Source organism: Rhincodon typus, chromosome 23, assembly GCF_021869965.1.
Source record: "Rhincodon typus isolate 14 chromosome 23, sRhiTyp1.1, whole genome shotgun sequence".
Classification (NCBI taxonomy): domain Eukaryota; kingdom Metazoa; phylum Chordata; class Chondrichthyes; order Orectolobiformes; family Rhincodontidae; genus Rhincodon; species Rhincodon typus.
Genome location: NC_063354.1, coordinates 35,466,848 through 35,481,071, shown reverse-complemented (window position 1 = coordinate 35,481,071; position 14,224 = coordinate 35,466,848). Strand labels below are relative to the sequence as shown.

Sequence of the window (14,224 nt, the reverse complement as noted above, 5' to 3'; positions counted from 1 at the left end):
AGAATCCTCAATCGTTTCTCATATGACAAGCCCTTCATCCCCAGGATCATTCTTATGTACCTCCGCTGGAACCTTCCAAGGTCAGCACATCCTTCCTTTGATACAGGGCCCAAAACTGCACAAAATATTCCAAACTCCTGTGCAGCAGCTTGTCAAAGACCTTATGGAAATCCAAACAAATCCCAACAACAGCTCTTCGTCGTCGGACTTGCTTGTTACCTCTTCAAATATTCTAACAGATTTGTCAAGGATGACCACCCCTTGACAAAGCCATGCTGACTCAGCCATAGTTTACTATGCACTTCAAAGTACTCAGTAATCTCATCCTTAACAATGGACTCTCAAATTCCTAAAAATGACTGAGGTCAGACTAACCAGCCTATAGTTTCCTGTCCTCTGCCTCCCTCCCTTCTTAAACAGGAATGATACATTAACATTAGCTGTTTTGCAGTCCTCTTGGACCCTCCCTGACTCCAGTGATTCCTGAAAGATCACCACAAGTGCCTCTACAACTACTTTAGCAACTTCCTTCAAAACCCCGGGGTGTCATTCATATGGTCCAGGTGGTTTATCCACCTTCAGACCTTTCACCTTCCCCAGCACCTTCTCCTAAGTGATAGTCACTACACTCACCTCTGCCACTGCGCCCCCACCCCGACTCTCTTGAATTTCTGGTATGCCGCTGGTGTCTTCCACTGTGAAGACTGATGCAAAGTACCTATTCAGTTCCTCTGCCATTTCTTTGTTCCCCGTTACTACTTCTCCAGCCTCATTTCCCAGTGGTCCAACGTCTAATTTTGCCTCTTTCTTACATTTTAAATTCTCAAAAACTCTTGCAATCTTCTTTTATATTATTAGCCAGCTTCTGTCATATTTCATTTTCTCCTTCCTTATTGCTTTTTTTTGTTGTTCATAGCTGGTTTTTAAAGGCTTCCCAATCTTCTGTCTTTCCACTAATATTCACCACTTTGTATACTTTTTCTTTTATCTCTATGTTGACTCTGACTTCCCTTGTTAGCATGGTTACCTCATCTTTCCCTTAATATGTTTCTTCTTCCTTGGATTGAATTATCCCCAGAAATTCCTGCCATTGCTGCTCCACCATCTTTCCTGCTAGGCTCTGTTTCTAATTAACTCTGCCCAGCTTCTCCCTCACGTATTTGTACTTGCCTTTACTCAATTGTAATACCATTACATCTGATTCCAGCTTCTCCCTCTCAAACTACATGATGAACTTTATCATATTCTGATCACTGTCCCATAAGGGTTCCTCCACCTTAAAATTATACAAAACAGAAACACAGAAAGATTTGTTAAGCATGCAGAAGCCATATGCCCAATCATGTCTGTGTGAGCTTTTTGAAAAAGTATTTTTTTTCTTTTCCCAGATTCCTGCAAATGAGTCCATTTCCAACTATTTATCCTGCCCTTGTTTTGGAAGTTGGCATTATATCTGCTTGCAAAGCCTTTCAGCAGTTCATCAGTCAACAACAAGTCTATTGTGTGTCAAAAGAAAATCCTCATTTTACATCTGGTTACTTTGACATATGAACGTAAAAGTAGGAGCAGGAGTCAGACATTTGGCCCCTCAAGACTGCCTTGCCAATTAAAAAGTCACGGCTAATCTCCCCAGACCTCGACTCTTCTTTCGTGCCAGTTCTCAGAGTCTCCAACTCATCAACATTTCAAAAATCTACCTGCCCTCTTTAAATATACTCAATGATCTAGCCTCCGCAACACCCTGAGGGTACAGGATTACAGACATTCAGTGCTCTCTGACAAAAGAAATTCTTCACATCTCCATTTTTAACCTTATTCTGTAACTGGATTGAGATTTTGCATTAGTGGAAACATCTTCTCAACATCTATCCTCCCAAGCCCCCTCAGAGTCTTGTATGTTTCAATGTGATCACCACTTATTCTTCCAAACTCTAATAGATAAAGACCTAACCTGCTTAGCTGTTGATTAGTTAGCATTCATCTTAGTAATCAGCCAAGTCCATGTCTTTAGAATTGCCTTCAGTCCCAGTCCATTCTTTCTTAAATATGAGGAACTCAACTGTACACAGTACTCTTGGTATGGTTCACCAACAACCTATACAATCATAACAAGATTTCCCTGTTTTTAAACTCTAATCCCCTGGCAATAATGGCCAAAATTCCATTTACCTTCTTAATTACTTGCTGCATACTAACAATTTGTGTTTCATACACAAGGACACCCAGATCCCTCTGTGTTGTACTTTGTTTTGAGCCACTTCTGTATAAACACTTGGATGCCATCAGATCCTGTCGACATTTTTCCCTTCAGTCCTATAGGCTTGTCAAATACTTTGTCCCTTCTTATAAAGACTGTTTTACAAGATCCCTCTTCCATTAATACCTTGCTTACCTGATATCTCACCTGACATCGTGTTCTCCACGATGAAGCCCAACGCAAAAATAATGGTTTAATTTTTCTGCCATTCCCTGTTCCCCATTATCAATTCCCCAGTCATATCCTCCAAGGGTCCCTTACTCACTTTAGTTTTTTTTCTATGTCCGTAGCAACTCTTGCTGTTTGTTTTATTATTGTTTGCAAATTTGCTTTTGCAATCAATTTTCTTCCTCTTTAAGTCATCACCTGGTGGTTCCTGAAAAATTCCTAATCCTCTGGCCTACCTCTACATTTTGCTGCTTTATATGCTTGGTTTTAGATTCTATCTTTCCTTGACAGCTTGACTTAACCATGGGTGATTCATCCTTCCCATCAAACTCTTCTTTCAGACTGGAAGAATTTTTTGCTGAGTATTATGAAATATCTGATTGTATGCTTGCCACTGCTTATCTACTGATCATCCCTTTGGTCTAGTTTCCCAAACTGCTCTAGACAACTGTTCCTTCACACCTCTGTAATTGCCCTTATTTAAGTTGAGGACATTGGTTTGAGACCTAAGTTATTCTCTCTCAAACTGAAATTGTGATCAATAACGCCAGAGGATCCTTAGCTACAAGGTGTCTTATTACATCTACCTCATTACTAGATGTGTACAGTAACCTGTTCATGGGTAGGTTGTGAAACACACAGCTCTAAGGAACAATCCCAGCCGCAACTCTACAAACACTTCCATGTTAATCCCATTTTATGTGTTCCAGTCAAAATGCAAATTAAAAATCATCCATGAATATTGTAATGCCTTTTTTAAATGCCTCCTTTATTTCCTGATTTATACATTGCTCTACAGTGAGACAATTCCTCAAGGACCTATAGGTAACTCCCTCTTGTGACTTCTTTCCCTTGATATTTCTTATTTCCACCCAAGCTGATTCCACATCACAATCAGTAGCACCTATATCACTACTCACCACTGCACTTAAACCCTCTTTTATTAACAATCCTACCCCATCTCTTTGCAAGCAGCTTTGGCTAAAGCACAACCACAAAACTGAAATACGGTCTGTCAGGAAAAATGATTGGACTACCCTGCTCTAAGTGTTCACAACATTGCAAAATAACACCAAACTTGCTTTTTGAAAATAAAACAAAAAAGCATTAACAATTCTATTAAGATTCATTACTGATGTGCATCACCCTCATACATGCACATACAACCATGCCTTTTTATGCCGTTTGCATTATTTATGACTCCTCAAGAAGACACATGAACTGCTCTCTCAAAAGCTGCTATTATATCACAGCTGTATTAGTGACATAAACTTTCTTTTGGTATTGTCATTGGTTACATGAGATCCACATATTGGGATCTAACAGTAAGCCACGGAAATGCAGCCTTTAGCAGAGGCATTAGGTAACATTAAAGGGTAATGAAGGAACCAAAAGTCAGAGGCAAAATATTAAAGGAAGCATTTGAAGGAAACAGATGTGCTTTTTAGTAGCGTTTAGATTGTTTGGGTAGTGGGTTATTTACATATTAGAGAGCCTGCAAATACAGCTAAAAGCAGAGAGACAGTTTTTTATATCAAAGCATTTAGGAAAGGGTATGGCACTACAGATGAGACTGTAGAGAAAGCAAGGAGGCTATTATGAACAAAAACAAAGTTGTTGGAAAATCTCAGCAGGTCGTGAAGGAAAAAACAGAATTAATGTTTCAGGTCCGGTGACCGTTCCTCAGAACTGAGCTCTGAGGAAGGGTCACTGGACCTGAAACGTTAACTCTGTTTTTTCCTTCACAGATGCTGCCAGGCCCGCCGAGCTTTTCCAGCAACTTTGTTTTTGTTCCTGATTTACAGCATCCGCAGTTCTTTTGGCTTTTATTTAAGGAGGTTATTATACTTGATTAAGTGCATCATCACATCAGTAAAATGGATGGATTAGCATTTGAATGTCAGATGGAGGCCAATGAAACCAAGTGTCTGGAAAAAAGGAAATCAACAAAATGAGGTGGCCATTGGGAGCTGGGGGAATGTTTCCAAAACCATTTGGATGTTCCGTCTGGGGAGATAGATATGGACTGATCTTGGGCCCACTGCCTGCAACTACACAGACTGCCAACTGCAAGGAAGCCTGGTTAAAAGACCCATCTCAGTGTTTTGGAACTTTGTTTCAGTTGTGACAAAAGAAGTTAATTCCAGTTATAATTCTTGACATTGACTTACTCACCCACATGCTCCCCCTGTTTCATATGCACTAACACCACCATACCCATGCCAACCTATGCCCCTCTTCGCAACCTTTACAGCATCTGTACCAACTTCATGCTAACTCATACCAATCCTTTACCCACCCTTGCCCTGACCCTATCCATGCCAGCTTAACTAGAATCCACCATGGGCAGAGCTCTGGAGTCATAACTGAGAAAAATCAAATAAAGCTCTATGTACCCTATCTATATGAAATAAAAACTGATAAAACTGTATCTGAAAACATCATTTAAAGGAGGACTTATACAGCTGAAGGGCTGACAAAGGTCAAAGACAACTAAGCCTCTTAGAACTGCCAATCAAACAGTGAAGTTACAGCCTCCCCATTGAGGTAATGATAAGTTGGAAAAATGGTCGAGCAGCATTCATCTATAATGACATAGCCCTTGAGGATGGCTTTCAACATTGAACTGGTGAAATTGCCAGCATGGATTTCTTTCTTAATCAGAGAGACACGGACTAGCACCTTTCCCCCCAAAAATTAGCAGACAGGAGATTTAAACACCTTGACAGTTTAATGGTTCTACATGATTTTATCTGGCCTTTTATGAGCATTTATGCTACCACTATTAAGTCATGGGGTGCACAATGTGGGTTGGGGGCATTTCTGATGTGGAAATCAGATTTACTTCTTCTGTGCTCTGTATTTAAGTAGTCCAGCTGAGTTTGAGTTCCCTTAATGTGTGGTTCACACGCTCGGACGTGAAAATGCCAACAGTTGGAAATGGAGCAGAGACTTCCTGATCTGGATCCCACTTGTCATTGTTAACGTGTCCCAGGCTGTCTCTGACTCAAGGAAAACCCAGCCCAGGGATTCAAACAGAACTGTAATGTGACGTGGCTCCACTTGAGAAAGTGGTCACTTGTTTTGTGAAAAGTAAAGTTGTTTACTTGTAACTAGAAGTGTGGACAATGAATAAAGAACAAGTGCAGAGCCATTGAGTGATAAGTCAATGACTGCAAAGCATAAAGTAGAAGCATCATGCAAATACAAATGGGGACCACCTTAAAACTCAGCACACATCAAATAATGCTCACCTTATGCAGGGACCCTTTCTCTTGTATCAACACTACCTCCACCCTCTCTCTAATCCTTTCACCAATCCTCTAACCATCCTCTAGGCTCACATTCAGAGAATCCAAAAAAGTCACAATGGTGCTGTTGGGGGTACTCATCCTTCACAGATTTTTATTCATTCATGGGATGTGGACATTGCTGGTGAGTCTTGCATTTGTTGCCCATCTCTAATTGCCCAGAAAGCAGTTAACCACATTGCTATGGATCTGGAGTCCCATGCAGGCCACATTTCCTTCCCTAAAGGACATTTGTTTTCACGACAATCAACTGCAGTTACATGGTCACAATTAGGCCAACTCTCACTTCCAGATTTTATCAAATTCAAATGTCTCCATGTGCCAAGGTGGGATTCAAACCCCTGTCCCCAGGACATTGGCTTGGGTTTCTGGCTTGTTAGTCCAGTCATATTACAACTACCCCACTGCATCCCCAAGGATTAAAACAGTGTCAAAAGACCTTCAATCAGGCTACTGGTTGTGCAATAACTGTGTGATCCAGAATCATATACAACATATCCATTCTCTAACGGTTCATTCAGATATTGTTTCAATAATTTTTATATGATTTCTCAATAATAAATGGACTTTTGTGGGTGATCACACTAGTACCTGGTCAAGAGAACAGCAACAGCATAAATTGCAGCCTAAGCTTCCATTTCAGGCAGCCTGTATCAGCCTCAAGCACATCCTGATAAGTACAGTCAGAGGCAGATAATGTTCTCTCAGCTCCATTCCCTTTGGCCCAGTTTCTAACTTATCATAGTCCAATGCTTTCCAGTGCCCACACTAGCCATCTGTGATCACTGTGAGAATGCAAACTGGATGGAACTAATATGAGGTTGGGAGATCATGCCATAACAGTGCGTCAGTAAATAAATAACAGTTACAGCACAGTAACAAACCCTTTGGCCCAACGGATCTATGCTGCCTCATCATCACTCAGACTGTATCCAGTGACATAATTAAACACTCCATCTTTTCTGCCTTAGAAAATAACATTGAACATGCCCAAGGGCTGCAAAATAATTTTGTGTTTACTTGGGCTTCTGAAAGGCAATAAACATTTCCTTCTCTTTCAGCACAAATCTTCATTCTTTAACGTAAGCATTGTGCGGCAAAAGTGAATGCATTTCCCACACATTGAATAATCACTGAATATATTGGCTCTGGCATTTGTTCAACTTGTGCAAGATTCACATTAACTCAAATGCATTCTGCTGCCTGGAGTTACTGTTTAATTATACCCAAAAATTAACCTGTGAGGCAAGCTATTAGCAGTTTTGCTACATGTGTATATTATATTATATATATATATTTAAATTACACAGACTAATTGGTGTATGCAAATACCAACAAGCATGTTCCAAGGACCAATTTACAGCACAAGTTAGTTTGACTCAATGATGCAATATTAAGCTGGATGCAAGTGAACAATACATTTTATAGGTCAAGGTGCTTCTGGCTAGTAAAAGACATCTGGTGGGGATGCAGGTTCCATCTCCCTCAGCATGTGCCTGAAAGCAAGAAAAAATATTTTAGGAAGTAATTGGGAGTAGGTCTGGTGAAGGCAACTGTCTGAACTGCAGTCAAAGCTGAGATTTGTTTTTTTTTCCTCTCCTGCTGTAAAACTCAGGTAAAGAATCCAGTGTAAGACACCAACAAGGTCAAAAAGACAAGAAAACAAATACCAGCAATTAACAAACTTGCAGGATTTCAATACACGAAGACCGCACAAAGAAATGGAAGCAGGGAGAGGAGGATTGCATGCTGATAAAATGGACCAACACTTGTAGAATGTTCACAATTAGTATTGTATACAAGGCAAAAATGAACAGAGGGCATGTCGATAGGCTGAGGTGAAAGAAAGTAAGAGGAGGCATACATAGAGCATCACATCACAATGACATGTTGAGCAGAATGGCCTGTTTGTATTATAAATTTTGTGTAATTCCAGTTCATGTCTTTACATTACAAATGTTCCTTTTTATCCCCAGGAGTTTTTGAAACAGTGTTGATGGTACATCACTGTTTCAAAAGTGATGAGCCCTCATGGCTACTTTTGCTGAGATTAGCTGATCTGATATAAACTAGAAGTTGAACATGTTCTCAGGCTAATCAGATGCTATTCATTAAGCTAGTGGTGTTGATGGGGTGGGTACTTTATCTACTGTGACTGGCTGAGTGGTGGAAACGATTTGATATCTGTCATTGCCAGTGTTTACCTCATGAGGCACACTGCTACTTCTGATGACGATTAAAAATGGGGATGAAGCAGCTAGATTTCCCCTGAAATTGATAATTATCACAATGCTGATAAAATATCAACTCTTGATTTTGAATTTCAGTACTTGAAATGGTATTAATAAGGAATAAAAGCATTGGCTTAAAATGGCCAGATCAACCACATGACCCCACAGATTGGCTGAGTTTGTGAAACAAATGCGGGATAAACAAAAAAAAAAGTCTGAACTGAAATTAACATTTCATCAAAAGGCACTAAAACCAGTCAACACAGTCAAATTTGAAAAGGCCCTCATCTCTTTCTTTTTTTTATTTACACCTCTATGAAAATGTTCACATGTTGGAGATGAAAACATTAATTGCAATTGTCAAGCTAGGAGACAATGAACTCAGACACAGAAATACACAAACAACCTTGTATTTCAAGCACTTGCTTGTAGTAAAATGGAGGAGTTGATTTTTAACTGCAGACCTGAAAGAAGCTGAAGAACTTTCTCTCATTCTGTCAAGAAGAAACACCTCCTGGTAGCAATACTGATTGGATAGAAATATTAGGAGACTGTGAATTTTAAAAGATACACCACAATACTTCTGGCTCCTCTTGATCCAAGACAAAGATTGCCAACTCTGGTCACAGGTTACAAACTTACACTGTAAGGATATGCTTAAGATTCTGAACTGAATATTTATCTATCTTCCTTTTGTGTGTGTGCATGTCTGTATGCAAGAAACTCCATGTCATTCCACAGAGGCTGTATGCTTGATGTTCTGCCTTTCTTAGTTTTCTTGGGATTAGTAGGTAATAATATTGCTCCAGCTTTCACCAAGAAAACTTTGTAATTAGTTCCTTCCTGTCTCTGGTGAAACCAATTCACTATTCTTTCATTGTAGTGAGGGATAGCAACATGCTAAGTAATAATTTTAAATATTTGTTTCATTAAGTCAGTTGAAGTATGGACAGCCATTTACCCATCCTCAGCTGGTCACGACATCATGAAAGAATCAACAATATATTGCATTTATATGGCAGCTTTAACATCAAAATGTGTTTCGAGGTACTTTAAAGCAGTGTAATCAGGCAAAACTCTGTACCTTTTTGAAGGACAAGATATTCGGAAGGGCAGCCAAAATATAGTTGCAGAGTTTTAGGGAAGGTCTTAAGAAAGGAGAGGGACATTTGATTTGATCACAGTCCCAATCAAACTGCAACTAAGATCAAACCTTGATGAGGAAAACATTGATGACACAAACTATTCTTGGAAGCACAAATAGCTTGCAGCAACAATAGCAAAATTGTGTAGCGACAATGCTGCGACACAGTTGGCCCACACTGTGCTTGTAAAGTTCTTTGTTTCACTTTGAATAATAAATTCATGAATGAATTAGGCAAGCTAGCAGGCAAATCAATTGCAATGAGAAAACAATGCAAAATAATAAAAACGCCTCAAATAATTCTGCAACTATCATTTATATTTATACAGTCCTTTGCCACCTTAAAATATGCCAAGGTGCATCCCTTGGAACTTATCGTCCTTCTTGAAATGTACCTAAATGTATATTTGGAAATATCTTGTTAAATGTCTGCCATTGCATTCCTATTAATGTGAATTGCCAGGTTACTTTCTGCATTCGTGTTCTTATAATCGTCCTTAATTACTTTTGAAATGCTAGTCTTTGACTCCTCTCTTCTTAGTGATACCTTCAGAGTGGATTCATCAATTAATTTTATCTCATTGCCTCGCAAAAGCAATCAACATCATCAAAGACCCCTCCTACCCAGGCTATAATCTCTTCCAACCTCTTCTGTCAGGCAGACGATACAAAAACTTAAACACACATACCAACAGGTTTAAGAACAGCTTCTTCCCCACTGTTGTTAGACTTCTGAATGGACCTCTCAAATTTCAAATTTAATGTTGATCTTGCTTCTAGTGCACCTTCTTTACAGCTGTAACTTTGTACTCCTCGCTCTGTTCAATCACTCTGTGAATTTTGTCTGGTATGATCTGCCTGTACTGCACAAAAAACACAACCTTTCACTGTACCTAGGTTCATGTTGGAATAATAAATCAAATCAAATCAAAATACCAGTTGTGGAATAGCTTGCTCTCTGGTTTACTCCACAATTTATTTAAAACTATCCTAAAACACCCTAATAACTTCTCATCAAGGCTAAGTTTTACCCATCTGATTTTTCTTGTTTATATGTAGATTAAAATCCCCCATGAGTTTTGGCATACTTTTCTGAGAGCTCCTGTTATTTCTTCCTTTATATTCCTTTTTACCATGTTGTTACTGTTAGTGTGTTTGTCCAACATTCCCACAAAATGTTAGGGATCCTGTACGCTACTTCCATGAGTCTAAGGCCTGTGTAAAGAGCAGTGGTAGAGGATGCACTACCATCAAGTCTTTACAACAGAGGCGCTGATAGTAAAGTGGTTTATTGCATGATGGCAGTAAATACAAGAAGAATGCAAGTAAGGCATAATTAGTAGGACTGTCAGAATATGTACAGAATACAATCTGCTCACTACCTAAGCTAGTGTAGAACTCACTATCTTCACACATAGTTTGTCTGAGACCTCATCAGAAAGGTTGGAGCTTAACGTAACATGAGCATTAATTCCTTCAGAAACAGTAACTTATACAACATTTCTCCTCAAGCTGTTTTCCCAATAACTTAACACATCAGACATTCATGTACATAGCTACATTACATCTACCACTGCCCATAACTGCCCAAGTCTTTGACTTCACAAATGCATGTGACCCAGACATTTCACAGTTATCCCCGAAATCACTCTCTTCAGACTTGGAAGAATAGTTAGTTTTTCACTTTGGCTGGGTAGGTCTTTCTGGAGCCAGCATGGACACAATGAGCTGAATGGCCTTCTTCTGTGCTGCAAACTTCTATGATTCTATGAGGAGTGCTGGTTGTGGCTCTAATCAATGGATAATTTCTCTACTAGAGGACTCTTTTGGATACCCTTCAAGGAGGAATTTGTTCCTTGTCGGTCTTGTCATTGGTACACTACTTTAGTGAAGAGAACACTTGAATCCCTTTACACTGTTTCCAGATCATTCATTTAGTTTCCCCATAATGGCACTTCAGGGATCTTTAACCTTGTGAACGCCCATCATGGAAACAGCTGTTTTGTTGAAACAAATATGTTCTTTCTTGCAGCATCCTGGATTTCTTGACGAGATAATACCTTTCAGTTTAGAAGAAGATGTCTCTTTTACAGTATTCGGGACCTCTTCTTGACTATGTTAACAATGAATTGTTGATCAGGCTGCACTTCTGTGTTAGTTTGACTGGCGAAATTGACTTTTTTCAGACACACAGTTGAATTACTGAAGGTTTGCCGCTCAATCAGCTCACTCTTTGTCTCTATCTTCACACATAGTTTGTCTGAGACCTCATCAGAAAGCTCATGACATTCAAGGCTGTGGGTCTAGTGCTAGAAAGTAGAATTGGTGTAAATTTCATTTATTTTTGGTGGTACAGACTAAATGAGCCAAAGGGCCTCTTCTATATTGTATGATTCTATGATTGTATGACTTCTGTTTTAGAAGACAGACAATTGAACATTTACACCAATCTTCAAAGTTCTGTGACTCCCTCAATGTTGACAATATTAAGCAGTTCTCATATGCTAATATAAGTAATTTCATTGGAATTGTTTTTCAGGCTTCTGAAATGAGTCTAGGAAACCCAACAAAATCTTATACTGGTTTCTCCTTGACTGGTTCAACCACAGTTGTTCCTGGGCCAGTGTGCAGACAGCTGTTTGTTTCAGTATCAGCTGTTTTCTGAAAGGTTGTCAACCTCCTCCAACACTTCGAATGAAGTTGAGACATGGAGGGAGGCTCAAGCATGAAGATTTTTGGTTGTGAACAACATAAACATTGTCAAGAGAGGAACAGCACCTCATATTTCGCTTGGGAACCCTGCAGCCCAATGGTATCAATGTGGACTTCACAGGCTTCAAAATCTCCCCGCCCCCGACCTCATCCCAAAACCAGCCCAGCTCGTCCCCGCCTCCCTAACTTGTCCATCCTTTCTCCCACCTATCCACTCCTCCCACCTCAACCCCACCCCCACCTCCTACCTACCAGCCTCATCCCCGCCTCCTTGACCTATCCGTCTTCCCTTGACTGACCAACCCCCATCCTAACTCCCCACCTACAATCACCTTTACTGGCTCCATCCCTGCCTCCTTGACCTGTCTGTCTCCTCTCCACCTATCCGCTCCTTTATCCATCTTCCATCTGCCTCCCCCCTCGCTCTATTTATTTCAGAATCCCCTTCCCCTCCCCCATTTCCGAAGAAGGGTCCAGACCCAAAACTTTCAGCTTTCCTGCTCCTCTGATGCTGCTTGGCCTGCTGTGTTCATCCAGCTCTACACCTTGTTATCTCTATAAACATTGTCATTGTCAACTTTGAGTGTTTTACACTCGTTGTGTTGCAGTGTAACTTGTAACATATCTGCGATCTGAACACTAATTCAATCTGTGCTGTGTAGTCTCATCTCGATACGCTGTAACTTCTGAAACTACAGCCATGGTACCTGGTCTGATAGGACTTAAATCAAGCTTAAAATTTACAGGATGTCCATTTCTTTGTTCCCCATTTCTACTTCTCCAGACTCATCCTCCAGCAGTCCAATGTCAACTCCTACCTTTATCTTAACTTTTATGTAATCTAAAAAAATGTTTACAATTTTCTTTAATATTGCTATTAAGTTATCCCCATATGTCATTTTCTCTACCTTTATTGTTCTTTTAGTTGTTCTCTGCTGGTTTTACAAGGCTTCCTAATCCTCTGGGTTCCCACTAATCTTCACCACATTGTATGCTTTCTCTTTTGTTTTTATGCTGTCCCTGACCTCCCTTGTCAGCCATGGTTGTATCATCTTCCCCTCAGTATGTTTTTTCTTCCTTGGGATGAATTTCTGCTGTGCCTCCTGAATTACCTCCAGAATCTCCTGATATTGCTGCTCTGCTATCTTCCCTGCTAAGCTCCTCTTCCAGTCAACTCTGGCCAGCTCCTCCCTCATGTCTTTGTAGTTACCTTTACTCAATTGTAATAACATTCCGTCTGATTCCAAATTCTCCCTTTCAAACTGCAGACTTAATTCTATCATATTGTGGTGACTGCTGCCTTGGGGTTCCTTCACCTCAAGTTCCCTAACTCGGACTACCTTACTATGCATCACCAAATCCAGAATTGCCTGTTCTATAGAGGGCTCTACCTCAAGCTTCTCCAAAAACAAATCTTATAGACAGTCCACAAATTCCATTTCTTGAGATCTGCTACCAACCTGATTTTCCTAATCCAACTGCATATTGAAGTCACCCATGACGATTGTAATATTGTAATTGTGCTTTTCTTACATGCCAGTATTATATGTCTTGACTATCTCTTGATTTATTTTTTTCCCCACATCCTAACTGCTGCTAGGAGGCATGTATGTATGCCCATCAGGGTCTTCTTTCCTTTACAAAACCTCAACTCTACCCACCGATTCTATGCCCTTTGACCTATATCACTTCCTGCTATCAACTTAATTTCATTTATTACTAACAAGGCAACCCCGCCTCCTCTGCCCATCTGCTTGCTCTGTCGATAGGATGTGAATTGTTGAATATTGATTTCCCTGCTCTGATCCCCTTGCAGTCATTTCTCTGTGATACCCAAAACATCATACCTGCCAATTGCGATCCATGTTACAAACTTGTTTATCTTGCTTTGTTTACCGCATGCATTTAATTACAACACTCTCAGTCCGGTGTTGACTGCCAGCCTTCTCACAGCTATACCCATATCTGCTTTGCCTGAAATTTCATTCCTTACCCATTCCATCCTCTCTGTCTGACTACTTATTCTGGAAACTTTAATAACCTCTCCTGAGCCCTCCTCCACCCCAAAACCCCTTTAACTTTCCATGCAACTGAACCCACCCGACTATTTAATTTAAAGCCCTATCCACAGCCCCAGTTATACCAGGACTCTGGTCCCATCATGATTCAGGTGGAGCCTGTTCATTTGGAACAGATCCCTCCTTCCCCAGTACTGGTACTAATTTCCCATGAATTTGAGTCTGTTTCTCCCACACCAATCTTTGAGCTATGTGTTTACCCCTTTAATCTCATTGACCCTGTGCCAATTAGCTTGTGACTAAGATAGTAAAACTGAGATTATTACTTTTTGGTTCCTCTTTTTAATTTGGCCTAGCTCTCATATTCCTTCAGCAAGACCTCT

General features: G+C 40.1%; 1 protein-coding gene across 1 annotated transcript in view; it reads right to left on the bottom strand.

Annotated features, from left to right (window-relative positions):
- Positions 1-14,224, bottom strand: part of LOC109927404 (protein shisa-6-like) — a 486,467-nt gene that overhangs the window by 281,004 nt on the left and 191,239 nt on the right. The gene's annotated exons all lie outside the window — the stretch shown is intronic.